Source organism: Aptenodytes forsteri, unplaced genomic scaffold (genome assembly GCF_000699145.1).
Source record: "Aptenodytes forsteri isolate BGI_AS27 unplaced genomic scaffold, ASM69914v1 Scaffold257, whole genome shotgun sequence".
Taxonomy (NCBI): domain Eukaryota; kingdom Metazoa; phylum Chordata; class Aves; order Sphenisciformes; family Spheniscidae; genus Aptenodytes; species Aptenodytes forsteri.
This window is the reverse complement of record NW_008795194.1, coordinates 7,731,210-7,745,179: the sequence shown is the minus strand read 5'-3', so window position 1 is coordinate 7,745,179 and position 13,970 is coordinate 7,731,210. Positions and strand designations below refer to the sequence as shown.

Below are 13,970 nucleotides of genomic sequence, written 5' to 3'. Positions count from 1 at the left end.
TTGGCTCCTCTACCACTTGGAGAAGGAAGTTCTCATTGACGCATTCCAGGAACTTCCCGGATTGCTTATGCCCTGCCGTGTTGTCCCTCCAACAGATGTCAGGGTGGTTGAAGTCCCCCATGAGGACCAGGGCTTGTGAGCATGAGGCTGCTCCTATTCTCGCGTGTATTCTCTAATTACAATCTTCTAGCTGGTTTGCCTGTATCTGACTGTAGATCCAAGTTGGCAAATTTTTAGCCTGATTTTGAGAAGATCATACAGGACATTTTAAGAACCTTCTTCTGGTTGAGATACATGAAAACTATGGTTTCTCCTTTGTCCACGTGATTTGTCAGTTGATATATGAAAGAATTTTAAACTTTTTATTCTTGAGAATCAATGTTGGCTATTTCTCATTTCCTGTTATTTTCTAGGATAATTGCTTACAAACAATTTTAGTATTTTACCTTGTATTTTTCTGTAACTGAAAACAAACTGAGTAGTTGCACAGCTCCTCCTCTTCTTCCTCTTTTAAAGATACATATTACAATCCAGACTCCCATCAAAATACTTTAACCATTTATCTGTGGTACCCCAATTAGGAATCTTGACAAATTAGGCACCCCTTGTAATCACTACAGAGAGACAGACAACTTTTATATATTTAGATTAAATACTAAATAAGTGTAGACAATTAGCTAATTTAGATGTCTATCTAAACTCTGAAAGTTAGGGACCAAAAAAAGCTTACGTTTATTCATAAAAACATCATCCATCCCCCATGAGTTCTCAATTCTTCATTAATATTTTAGAGGTTGTTTAGGTTACTTCTCTAATCAATCCAGAATGTATTTCACCAGACTCTGTTGATCTGAAGACACACATCTGTTCTAGCTTGATTTTTTTACCCCTTATTTTTTTATTATGTTGAAATCAACTGGAACTATTTGAAATTTTACTGAAGCATCATGTAAAAATGACACTAAACACTGCGTTCTTCACATTATCATCCATCGATAGCTTTCTTTACTGAGTTCTAAATGAGGTGTCTTTCTTTTGTCATCTTTTTACTACAGTATGCTCATTTTTTCTCATTATACTTTATAGCCTTTTCTAGTTCTATATTATTTTGTGCTTTGGTTTTCTCATTTTTGTCCCTAGAGGCTTTCTCCTGCAGTTATCTGAAGTCATTTGACCTACTTTCCTATATGCTTCCTTCAATATTTGCAATCACTGAAAAGCTGATGGTGTAGAAAAGTTAATAATTTAAAATATTTTTTAGCCTTCCTCCACATCAGGATGGTGGGTGCTCCTACACTATTAATATAATTTCCTTCAGGAATTGCCTGAATTATAATAATGCTGAAATGCCACCAACAAAATACAAAATTAAATTAAATAAAAGTCACGGATGAGATTTCCATTGTGGTAATGTGTACCCTATAGAAGGATCAACAAATAACAGAAAAAAGGATATAGTAAAACTCCAGAGCATCAAGGATTCATTTCAGCAAGGCTGCTTCCAGGCAAACTCAGACTTCTCACCATGAGTGACTCCTATATATACTTAATAAATATTTCATTCCTACTGTTCAGTCTGCTCAATCCATCTCTTGCTAATGAAACTGTTGTTTTTGAAAGCTCATCTATTTATATCCACCTGCTTCGCATGCACGAGCAGACTGCTTGATATAGAGAGATGAGAGAAACATAAATATAGATGTACATTGATCTCATTTTGACTGCAGTTACATTTGGTATTACTAGAGTAACTCTAAATCTAAAGATACATTAGTATAAAACCAGTGCATTTGAAATCAGTTTCAGACATGTACTGTTATGTTTCTGACGTGTTTGTTCATCATGCTAAATTTCCTTATAAATAGAACATTAGGAATACAATATGCAATCTGGTAAAAAACAGTCATTAATAATGTTTAGTATACTTTACTAAAAAATTCCTTTGGCATAAGGTTTTGGTATTGCTTCAAGATTTTGATGTCTATGTCCTTTAAAGGAGCAAGGTGGTTAAGGATACTGTCATTTTTCTTTAGCTGTTTCTCCATGTATGACTTCAGACATAAAATATTACAATGTCCAAGGTATTATCTAATCCTTTGTCTTTCTTATATTACATGATCAAAGACACTATGATACCAATGACGAGAGTAACTTGAGCTCTGCTTTATTTCACTTAAGTAGAGAAAATTTCTTTAAAAATGTGTTTGGTTTCAAAGTCTGAGGAAGGTTGAGGTCAGTGTTTCTAAACTATCTTGGTTTGCAAGAAAAAAGAATTCTCCTCACTTGGCATGAAATTATCATCTGGACCTTGACACTCGATCTTAACACAGAAGTGAAGGGCTAAGTCTCCATTCAAAAATACATTTCTAGAGTCTGTGTTTGACATATTTTCAAGTTTTTAAAAAGAAGATATAAACCTACCCATCTGTCTAAAATCTTAAGCTTTATGGTGACAGCCATTTCCTAGACATTTGTGATTCTTTGGTTGTTGTTAAGTAGAAAATCAGATCATAGTGGTCTCTCTTAACCTTGAAAATTATTAATGTAGTCTAAAAATTAGAAACAATAATGGTAAAGATTATGGTCAGACCTTTTGCATGGAGTGGAACGGTAATATAACACTGTGAAAAAAAAAGAAATGAAAATGCAAATTCACAGAAGTTATGCAGAGTGGCATAAACGATGCCAGGTGTAAGCCACTGAGTGAATGTAAGTGAATGTAAGTGAGCAAAATATGAGATTTGCACACCACTGTTACCTTTTGGAGAAAAACTAGGAAATGGTTTTTATTTTTATTAAGTGGAAAAATAAAAGGAATTAACCAAATGGAAATAACCACAATAAAGTACACCAGGGCCTAAACCACAAAAAGGATAGGTACCTCATTGCCACTTCAGGAACCTATGCTTATCACATAAATCACTTATCCAAAAGACAGAGAGACCTGGGTACCAGACCATACCATCAAGATTGCTTTACTCTGTGTTGCATTTACACTGGGTTTTACATCAGATAATCAGCAGATAAAAACGGGGGAAAGAGAGGGAGGGAAACAAAAAAAACCCAAAACCCAAAGGGTCTGCCTAACAGCTAGTCTAGTTCACTCTTTCTCTTAGTTCACTTCTTCTCTCCGGCAAAAATCTCTTGCATTTCTGCGCTCCCTAGTCCTATCAGGACAGATGGAGGGCTCCTTCTCTTTAGACTGTTCTGCACTCTGAAAGCTAGGAAGATGAAGATTTAAACAGGCTCAGGTGGATCATCCCAGCTGCCTTCTCAAAGAGTGGACTATTTCCCCAACGAAAACAGCAGGAGCACCTCCTCCAGCCCACTTTAGACAGCACAGCTCTTCTCATTGCCAGAAACATGGCTTAGATTCTGGGAAGAACAGGGATATCTGAACCCTAACTTGCCAGAACATAGGGGGGAAGAGGAATTCAGACAGACTCCTACACCAATTGTCCGTTCCCCAAGCCAACAGTGTGAGTGGTGTTTGGGGCTTGTGTGACACTTTCCAGAAATGCCTGACTCTCTCTGGACACCATGTGTGGGGTGTCCTTTACCTAACGTTAGCTGCGTGCTGTGGAGAGGTTCCACCTAATCTGGTTGTCTAGCTCCCTCTATAGCCAACTGAGCTGGAGATGCTGCCAGAGGGTAGGTGGCTCTTCCTTCCTCAGGTAAGGATATCTGAGGCTGGTGGATTAATCTCCTCTGGGCTGGTTATTCCTGGCTGAAGAGGAACCCTGCATCTTCAACTAAATCCCTAACTTTTAGATGACTTAAATTATGTGAAATGTATTCCAGCCCACACTTGCATATTCTAACAGGAGCTATTCATCTAATTATTGTAATATCTGAGTTGGACATTCCCAGCTAGGCACTCTGAATCTCACTTTATCTGTTCTTAACCCAACAACACCAGTTAAAATGTCTCATAGTAACACCTTACTGACATCTGCCTGAGTTGCTTACAGCTTGGATGAAAAAACTTAAAAATTGATTCTCTTATTAGATTTATATTCATCGAGTATCAGCTTTTTTTACTGGCAGAGTCATTTAGCCCGCTTGAATGCCAGACTTCTTAGAGTGTGAATCTACATGCTTTAATAAGCTCAGATTTGCTCCAGCATCCTTTGACGATATAGTTAAATGACCCACATTTCCCTGAGGATCCATGTTATGTACCCCAAGTTCCAATTTTTTACATGTTCTCAATAAATTTGGCTGTAAATTCAACTCCAGTAAGCAGACTTGTCTTTTACTTTCAGCACATTCCCTTTATTAAACTACATACATTCCAGACTTTATTTAAATGAAAACAAACAAACAAACTTTATTTCTTAAGACATGTTTTGTATTCATGGGGTGTGCAAGGAAAACCATACAGGGAAAAAGTGCATGTTTTCACCTTATGAACCCTTCAGAAAGCAGAAACACAATCGCTTATTTATAAAACCAGAGGAAAATTTTTCGTGGAACCTCAGAGTTTGAATGTGTTGCTCTGCAGTTAAGTGCAAAAATAATTATGTTAGGGACGTCAGGTTAGCTAAACAGGGTTTTTTCCTTGTTTATTTGTGTGTATGAGTGAGAAGGAGGGATTTACTATATACGGGATTTCTTGGTTATTTGTGATACAAAACAAAGTATGCAAAAGTCAAAAGTATTATTTGCTTTCATACCCATGGGATCAGGGCCACAAAACCAAGAAAACAGTGTGGTCCAGATCCAAGAATTTATTTAGAAGAATACAGCTGGCTTTGATGTCTAAATAGTTTGAATACCCAAACTTCTGAAAGGGTTTGGGACATTAAAATTAAAGTTTTATATCTACATAGTTTTAATAATCTCTGACTTCCTTGACAACATCATCAGTCATCACTGATATTGTTCACATATACTCTTAGAACAAGAAACAATTTTGTTTTATCCACATTTACAAAGGAGATGAGAATATCACCCTCCATCTTAAGAGAATTAGAAACTTAAACATAAAAGCATGGATACTACTGCTACTGCTAATAAATTTATAACTTGGCCTAGTTAGAGGCTGGAATAATGCTGAGGGTGTTCAAATACTTTGCTACTGCCATTTTTAGATTTCAAGCGTCTTTTCAAATAGAGTAAGGGCATGATACACTTCCTATTTAGACACTTCTTATAAAAGGCATGTTGAAGAGGTTGGCTATAATCTGAATGTTTGAATCAATACATGGTTCACGTCAATGGCTCCTGCTTGGAAAACAACTCCTGGTTCCAGCAACAGGATTTCCAGCAATATTCGGATGCCTCTCGAATCTGCAATAAATAATTTGTGGTTGGTAGAGGAATCATCCCTTCCTTGTCCATTGTGTCATTCTGTTGTGCAATGTGTCATTATCTGCTGAAACTGGTCCCAAATGTAAATCCTTGACATAAACAAAAAAGCAGACAGAGTAATAATGCAAAAGATGACTCCTTTTAAAATTGCCTAAGGACACCATCGGTTTCCTCCTACATTTTGAATATAGATCACCATCTAACACTGGCAATAGTGTTAGAACCACTGTTCACACATGCATTGGATCGATGGGACTGTTGATTTTCAAGTAAATAATACAAAGAGAACTATTTAGGTTAGCAATTGGACACCTGCACAAAAGATATTTAGAAAGTAAAATCACTTCTGAGGCATTATGGGAATGCTTTGAAAACAGCATGAAAGACAGTAACACTGAATCTTAATTTTTAACTACTGGTATTTAAAAAAATAATGACTACTTGCATGGATGGCTGACTGAGAAGGAGAAATCTTAGCTTTTGCTGTAATTAAACTATGGAACATTTATAGCTTTAGCCAGTGTCATCTGAGGTCTCCTGAAACAACTTTTAATTAAAACACAAGATTTACCATTAAAAACTGAATATGTTCCTTTCACAGCATTTTAATTACACTAGGAGATAATGCCATTTGGTGACCCACTGCAGTCCAGAAGAGCCAGATGATCAGACCCTTACCTGTCCAGTACATGATGGTCAATTCAGATGCTTCAATAAATTTGTCATTTATTTTTATTAATGAGATGCATAGAACCACATCTTCTTAAGGTTTCTTTCCACAAAGAAAGATGTCTGTACTCTTCCATTAGCTTTCTAGTCAACTTCAGCAAATGTAGTATTAATAATTGGTGAGTCATCTGTGTGGAAGAACACATGCAGAAGAGAGAAAAGGGAAGAAAAATAAAGCCACTGATCTTCATTCAGGTTCTTACTCCAGTCTTTCACTTCTTTTCTGTGCCGATAATTGTGCTGATATGATGCAAACAGGTGTAAGTTAAGACATTTAACTGTGTGAATGAAGTTTCCTACCTATGTGATTACACTCCACAGAATTTCACATAGTAAAAAAAAAAAAATAATAGTATCTGCAATTATTTGTACATTGGCATTGCCAACACTGCTTATCACTGAAGTGAATTACACAGAGGGCAAGGTAGAGAAAAGGATGTGTGTGTTGTTCATTAAGTCTCAGGGAGTCCAAATTTAGATGTGACTTTTGTCACAAAAAAAATAGGATCCATCACATTAGCTCGTGATGGGCATGGTGGAGCTCATGGAAGAGCAGGATAAATATATTCCTGAAGTTTGTCCAGAATGTAGGAGGTCAGTATATTAGCCAGAATCACCACACTTAAATTTAAGGACCTTGAGGTCCCTGATTTAGGACAGAAACACCATCATTAGTCCCAGGTAGAATAAGCCATTTACTGGGGTTCCTTGTACTGGTGTTTACACAGGAATGTCTGTTCAGGTCAGGCAGGTACTGCTGTAATGAACTTCCCAGTTGACTAGTCTTACCACCCTTGTTTTTTGCATCTAGGAGAAATTCTTACAGCTCAGGGACCAGACTCCTTTCAGGTAGAAACTAAACAAGAAGATGGTCTCCAGAGGTAATCTGACCTGCAACCCCAAAATGCAGGTAAGTCTGGATTTTTGGGTCTCAGTAAGAAGTGTTTTGTTCTCCAGATCTGCTCTTGGTGTAGTGCACTACTTGCTGGCATATGTATATCACCTCTCTGTGTCTGTGGGCTGAACAAGAAAATCAGTTTTCTAATTAGAAATAAAGTAACTAAAGGGACTAGTTTCCTAATTTAAGATTCACAGTGAAGTACTTTAAACTACTTATAGTCATGTAGTTCATATGTCGCATTTTGAAGGAATCTGCAGAGTGTTTTAGTGATTTGCCCACATCAGAAAGGCCCTTGTCTGTGTCTGGAAGCAAGTTTCTGTTGCCTGATGTATTACATTTGAGAGGGAGCATATTCTGAGCCTGAAGCCTATTATGGCACATCCCTTATGTTAGAATATGTTTGGATTGCCTGGTGAAGCTAAATATTGCTGCTGCAGTACTAATATGGACCAATTTCAGATCAGTATCTTCACCAGAGAAACTGTGAAGCAGAGAACAGACCTTACCTTTGTCACCCTTTAAATAGGGCCAATTACACTGATGCAAAACGGTCTTTTGTTAGACTGTTCATAAATACAATTTCAAAACAAAACAAAACACAAAATATTGACCTGTGTTGCTTGATCTTTTGTTTAAATCTCTTCTTCTGAACCAACATACTAGCAATTCTGATATATTGAAATTAAATATTAGATTTATTTTCTTGTAGTTTTTTTTTCTCTTTGAAATGCATAACCCTTTTAATAATGTATTATGTGCATAGGCCTTATTTGTGCAGTAAGACTTGTGAAAATGACACCTTTGGAGCATGCACAGGTGCAAATGTATTTCACTGCCACCCTTAAAATAAATATAACCCAGACTTCTTCTGAAGAAACCCTTTAATTATGCATTACTTTATATCTCATTATTTGTTTAAACATTTGCAGTTTTTGCAGAGCTGACATTGAACCAGTGGTTTGTGTTTCTGTGTCCCAAAGGCATTGGTAATTCCAAAATACTTGGGAGATTTATGAACTGCAGCAGACAAGTTTCCTTCAAAGACCACACCAATTTATTAGCATGCCATTGTGACTTTTCAAAAATTAAGGACAAAATAATAAGTTTTCTCATCCATCTACTAAGACAGAAATTGCATTTTCATCATCTCTTGTAATATTTTTTATGTCATATTCTTTTTCTTGATCATAGACTAGAATTACATGGGAGGTTTCTTAGCAGGATTTATGAAATATTCAAATAGGATATCATAATCTGTTATAAAAATCTGTTCCCTTGCTTTCTTTGATTTACTGATTATTATGTATGCATGCGACTATTGCTGGGCCCAATCCTCAGCAGTCAATCAGCCAAAGAGATGTAATATAGAGAAAGTAACAATATTTTTTTATGTGCTGATGAACCAATTCCATTTTCTACCATTCTGAAAATTTTGTCTCATGTGCATACCTATTCCACCTGCTAGCTAAGAACAGGCATCTTCTCCATTAGATTCATTAACACAGAGCACTGAAGCTTTGTCTCTGTCATCTGTGAACTATGTTGCACAGAGGCAGTCTCATGGAAAACCAAAATAATTGATTATTCTGGTAATACTTTAAGAGTATTTTAGGTTGATTTAATTCTGTGCCCATAGCATGTCATGGACATCATCCTGGCCACGAGTGTGCCTAAAAGACATTTCAATTATTTGGGTCAAATATGTTTGATTTCCTTTCTGAATGAAGGACCAGATAAGATAGATATAGTATCAAGACCAGTTTCTCTTAAATTAATTGTTTTAGTATGTTCTTTAATGACTGATTATGAAATAAACAAGGTTAATCCTGGCTCTCTGAAGACAATAAGAGTTTTTCCACTTAGATAACATTTTGTCCTCAGATTAAAACTGTTAAGAGTCCTCATTGCTGGAGCCTCCTAGGATGTTGGTGTCCAAATTTCTCTGGAACTTTGGAATCTTCTCTCCTTACCTTTGATTGCCATTTTTGTCATTGTCAGGTGTACACCTACACTAAGCATCTGTTTTCATCATCAGCTATGTGTGGACTTTGCATTTGACCCTGCAGTAAAATCCAGGTACTAAACTGTGAATCCTTAAGAACAAGTCCATTTAATGAATTTATTGCAAGGTTGAGCAGAACAGGAAAAGCTTTTCAAATATATGAAAGAATTGCAAAGAAAATGCAAGAAATTAGTACATAGTACATTGCTTTTTCTAGTATAATTTGCAGCAGAGTGTAAATTCTTTTAAGGATTGATTATAGGAAAATTTTCAAAGGTAGCAAGAACAGTTAGTTATCCAATTCTCACTGAAAATTAATAGGGCTTAGGTACATAAGTCTACTTTGTGCTGTCAAGAACTTCTTCAACAGTGGCATATTTTGCAGTTTCCCATGTGTTTGTCAGTTTTGAGTTTCAGTTACTGTGTTGCATTTTTTTTCCCAACTTTATTTCTGGAATAATTTTATTTGTGAGCTTCTGTTTTCATTTTTAGAAAAACTTACTTTTTTCCCATTGTAACCTTTTCCTGAAGGCAAGAGAAAAAGAGAAAATTAAACAAATCAAATAAATAACTTACAGAATATTATTGTTTTGTAACAATTTAGCTTAAGCAATACTGGTGACTTTGAAAAGGCTTTCTTGATTTTCTGAATGCTCAACTATAATGTGCTTTTTTTTTTAAAATTATCCAAAACCATTTTAATTTTCATACAGCTCCAAGAGGACCAAAGCAAGATTATCTGAGAGGATGCAGCACAAAAAGTAGAAAACTCACAAAGAGATCAGCTCATACTGTTATCCCTGCTAATGCAGCTGGTCAGCCTTGTGAACGTTTCAGACATTTGGAAGGCTGCCATTGTGGTTGTTTCTCCTGATACAGTGCCATAAGTAGTTTATTCTGGATATCTGTCACACAATCTCTTTCGACTGTCTTGTGACACCTGTAATAGAGATCAGTGTATTCATGTTATTGCTTTTGACAGTCTTTATTTTTTAAAATTACTTCAGTGGTCTTCCAGCTCATCCCTAGCATGTCTGTTTTCCTGTTTTCTGTCAGCATGCCATGTCAAAATATCTATCAGAACCATCACTACTCAGAAAGGCATTGCAAATGTAAAAATCCACATCTGCTACTTATGCATCTTTGCTTTCCAACATCACATGAAACAATCTCCTTAGCAGAAATTCTATCAGGTCAGAATTGGGTGCCTGAAAGGAGGAGTTGTGGGTACCGTCATTCAATACTTCTGCTCCCAAATATGATCAGTGACTTTAAATTACAGATCTCTGCTTGGTTTTAGAACACTCTAAATGCACTTTTGACAATTGTAAAGGGCGTCATTGGGCATCATATTTTCTCTGTCTGCAAGCAATTTTGAACAGCTAAGTAAATATTTATCTGAACAATGTTGAATGTTTCTTTTCCATGTCCTGTACATTGGTCATTGGCTCAGTCGTTCTCACTGTATTAATGGTTTTTAATTGCAGAATAACTTGAGTAAGAAACAGAGGTCCAAGAAGGAATATCCATGTGCTGTGGATTTATCTTCAGATTCCTTAGGATTCTCTTAAGTCTTTATATTGTCTGTCATTTGGTATTCAAAACGATTGTGGTACTAAAAGTAAAAGGGGAAAATGTTTTTAAACATTAGCTTTTTCAGTGTTTGAGTCCAGGCATACTTAGACACTGCACCTTCCACATCTTATTTAATTATCTTAACTATGCTGAACATGAAAAAAGGAGTGATAAGTGGTAGAGCCAGAAGGAATTCTGGGCATTTAGGATCTGAACAAGGATTTCAAGAAAAATTGCTGAGCAATATCAGTGCCTGTTGGTTTACACTGTTTGGTGTTAGGTTAGTCTGGGTTAGGTTCCCCAGACTCCCCTTATAATTACCAGAGAGATATAGGTACTTTTAGGCCATGATCCATTTGACATACTTTATCTGCCTACTTAGAATGAACTAAATAGCACCCTGGACTTTAATGACTATTGCTTTCACAATGCTCAGATCTCCACTGACTGTAAAGGCTCAGGGTGAAGAACCCAGATATAAGTGTAAATGAACTGAGTGTGAGTCAAATGACTCAATTCATGTTTGGTTTATCTTGCTACATTAAACAGAAGACATAAGGACGTAGATTTGCAAATCGATGCACTCTTCTCACTAATTTTAGCCAACTGAAAGTTGCTTTCAGAACACGATTGATCCCAACAACTCATACACCTACCTTACAATGTCATCTGTGGCACTCTGGAGGTGAATGTTCTTTTCCATTGACTATAGTGCAGGTTAGGTGATTCATTTAGTCTTAGACAAATAACATTTAGGTGGCTAAAATTAAGTGAAAGGAATATCCCTCAGATACCAACTTTGTGGTTCTGAATTGGTTTTAAGAATACCTTTACGAAGATTTGAGCTATGTTGCTCAGTCAAAGATGCTGCCTTTGCAGAGCTGATAAACTACTTCAGGGACAGAGTCAGTATTATTTGATGATAATGTTGGTGATTTTAAGTTCAAAGTGCTCAAATGGAAGGTTAGGATGTTCACACCTTTGATTTATAGATGTCAGTCAGCCACTGAGGTCAGTGGAAACATGACATGATACAGCACAAGTGGAATTAAGTGATAAAGTAACTTGTATGTGACATCAGAACTGCGACAATATATTCTGGCATGGACCATCTGCCCTTCCTTCTTCCTTGGCCTCCATTGACACAGCTTTTTTCCAGGCATCACTACATGAGTCTCCATCCTCTATTCTTGGCCAACAGCAATGCTTCCTTGTCAGATTTAAGTGTAGGCCCCTAGGTTTGGAATAAGCTTTTCACCTTTGCCATTTTTGTGCATGAGGTAAGTAAAGGCTCTGTGTAATTTCAGGAAAAGAGGAAAATGGCTGGAAGAAAAAAAAAAAAAGTGACAGGACTTTAAAAATTTGTCTGCAACAGGGCTAGGATGATACTTCTGGTTCATATAATAACAATCTAGCACAAATAAGAAAGAAACAGCTCAGTTAAGCAAAGGACATTTCAACATGATTGACTGCTATTTAACTTGTTGGCAACAACTACTTGGTAACGATGAAGGGAAAACATTATGGTGCATTTAAATGTTTCTGTTAAGTAATTGTGTCCTCTATATAGTAATTTCTAGGCTAAAAAGTTTTCATAAGAAACCATTTCCATACAAAATTAATAAAAAAACCTCTTCTTTTTGTAGATTTCTCTAGATTTACGTCTTATATTAGGAAATTCCTAACTTGTTTAATCTAGGCAAACATGCTCAAAATTAACTGCCGTCTCAGTTGAGGAAATGTTTGCAAGAATTCTTAGGATTTTCAAATCTTGTTTAGATCCCATGCAAGCTCATGAGATAGAAATTGCTGCAATTTAATTAGGAAATTCTTGTAGTTTTCCAAATACATTCTTCTGTTATGTAAATAGCAATGGATCAAATTATATTTTCTTCTTATTCAAATCAGAGAAATCTAGACCTACTGTGAACATGTATTTGCAGATCAAACAGTAACAAAATGGGAAGCAAAGAGATTGCTTATATCAGTTTGTGCCACTTTTTACAAGAAACTAAATATTCAGAAATGAGATTTAATTTGATTCAGATTTCTTAGCTGATTTTGATACTTTTTCTTACCTATATGCATACATTTCTGGACTAAAATCATCACGGTAACATTTGATTTCATAGAAAGACAAGAAAGGAACATCTACTAGTCAATATAAGCTAAAAGCATATACTTTGTGGAATTGTCTTAATAATACCTATTGTATACCAAATACAAAACTTTCACAAACCAGAGTTAGACAGCACCTATTCCCTTCCAGATCTGCAAAGAGGACTGGAATTATTATTGTTATTGATGTAGCATATTTTGATGGAAATAAATAAGTATATTTAACATATTTTCCCATAAATCTGTTAACTCTTTAGAGACAAACATTAAACATAGAAAATTTAGATTAAAAATATCTCTTTTCCAGTTGAAAACTTAAGTTTTCCATTCCAAATTTTTGCTGCAGTACCTTAATGTACCTGTGTGTGCCAAGAAAGTTGCAGCTCATGTGTCTCATGCTCCCACTCTTCCTTGGGGACTGAGTTCATGTGTGTTAATTACCACATCTCCTAGCGCAGTAGGTCCCTTGCTAGTCCAGTCATGGAGAATGTCCATGCTGAAGAAGATGAGAGTGAGCTAAGCAATTAAATCTTCACAAAAGCTGTACTGCAGCATATCAGGCTTACCTGCTTTGGTTGTTTATTTGGGAAATCAGTGTTGTTAGCTTTAGTTTTGTTTTGCTTTGTTTCATCACAAAGATTTAACTAGAACTCATACTTAACTAGAACTTCTGATGAACCTTACTGAAGATCAATAAATGGCAATGGCATGTGTGAATGTTTTCAGTCTAAATTAATCAGATGGGGAAAATTTATAAATTTACACAGCAATCACTTTATAGGAGACAGAAATTTTCAAAAAAAATGGCACTTTTTTTTAAAAAAAAGGCCAGTTTGTTGAAAACAGAAGATGGAATGTCTTCTTTTGGGCAAATTTTCAGAGAATCCTGCCTGTCACTCTGGCAGCTTCCTGGAGGCAGATGACAAAATAACAGCCGTTGGACTTGTCAGATGTAGTTTCCATGCAATAGGGAGCATTGAAGCCCTTGAAGCCTTAGCTGGACTTCAGGGAACTTTGGCTTCTGATGTTGCTTGCTCTTTTCAGGGACTAGATCAGCCTTTTTTTTCACTCTAGACACAGGTTTCAGGGGTTTGGGCTTATGGAAGAAGGTTACTTCTTCCATAGGGAAGTGATCGTGCCCCTGTACTCGGCACTGGTGAGGCCGCACCTCGAATACCGTGTTCAGTTTTGGGCCCCTCACTACAAGAAGGACATTGAGGTGCTGGAGCGTGTCCAGAGAAGGGCAACGAGGCTGGTGAGGGGTCTAGAGAACAAGACTTATGAGGAGCGACTGAAGGAACTGGGGTTGTTTAGCCTGGAGAAAAGGAGGCT

General features: G+C 36.4%; 1 long non-coding RNA gene across 1 annotated transcript in view; it reads right to left on the bottom strand.

Annotated features, from left to right (window-relative positions):
• Window positions 1-4,250: 4,250 nt before the first annotated feature.
• Window positions 4,251-13,970, bottom strand: part of LOC109279433 — a 36,009-nt gene continuing 26,289 nt past the window's right edge. The window contains exon 3 of the long non-coding RNA XR_002086170.1: window positions 4,251-5,292. This is a non-coding gene — a long non-coding RNA (uncharacterized LOC109279433). The remainder of the gene's footprint in view (window positions 5,293-13,970) is intronic.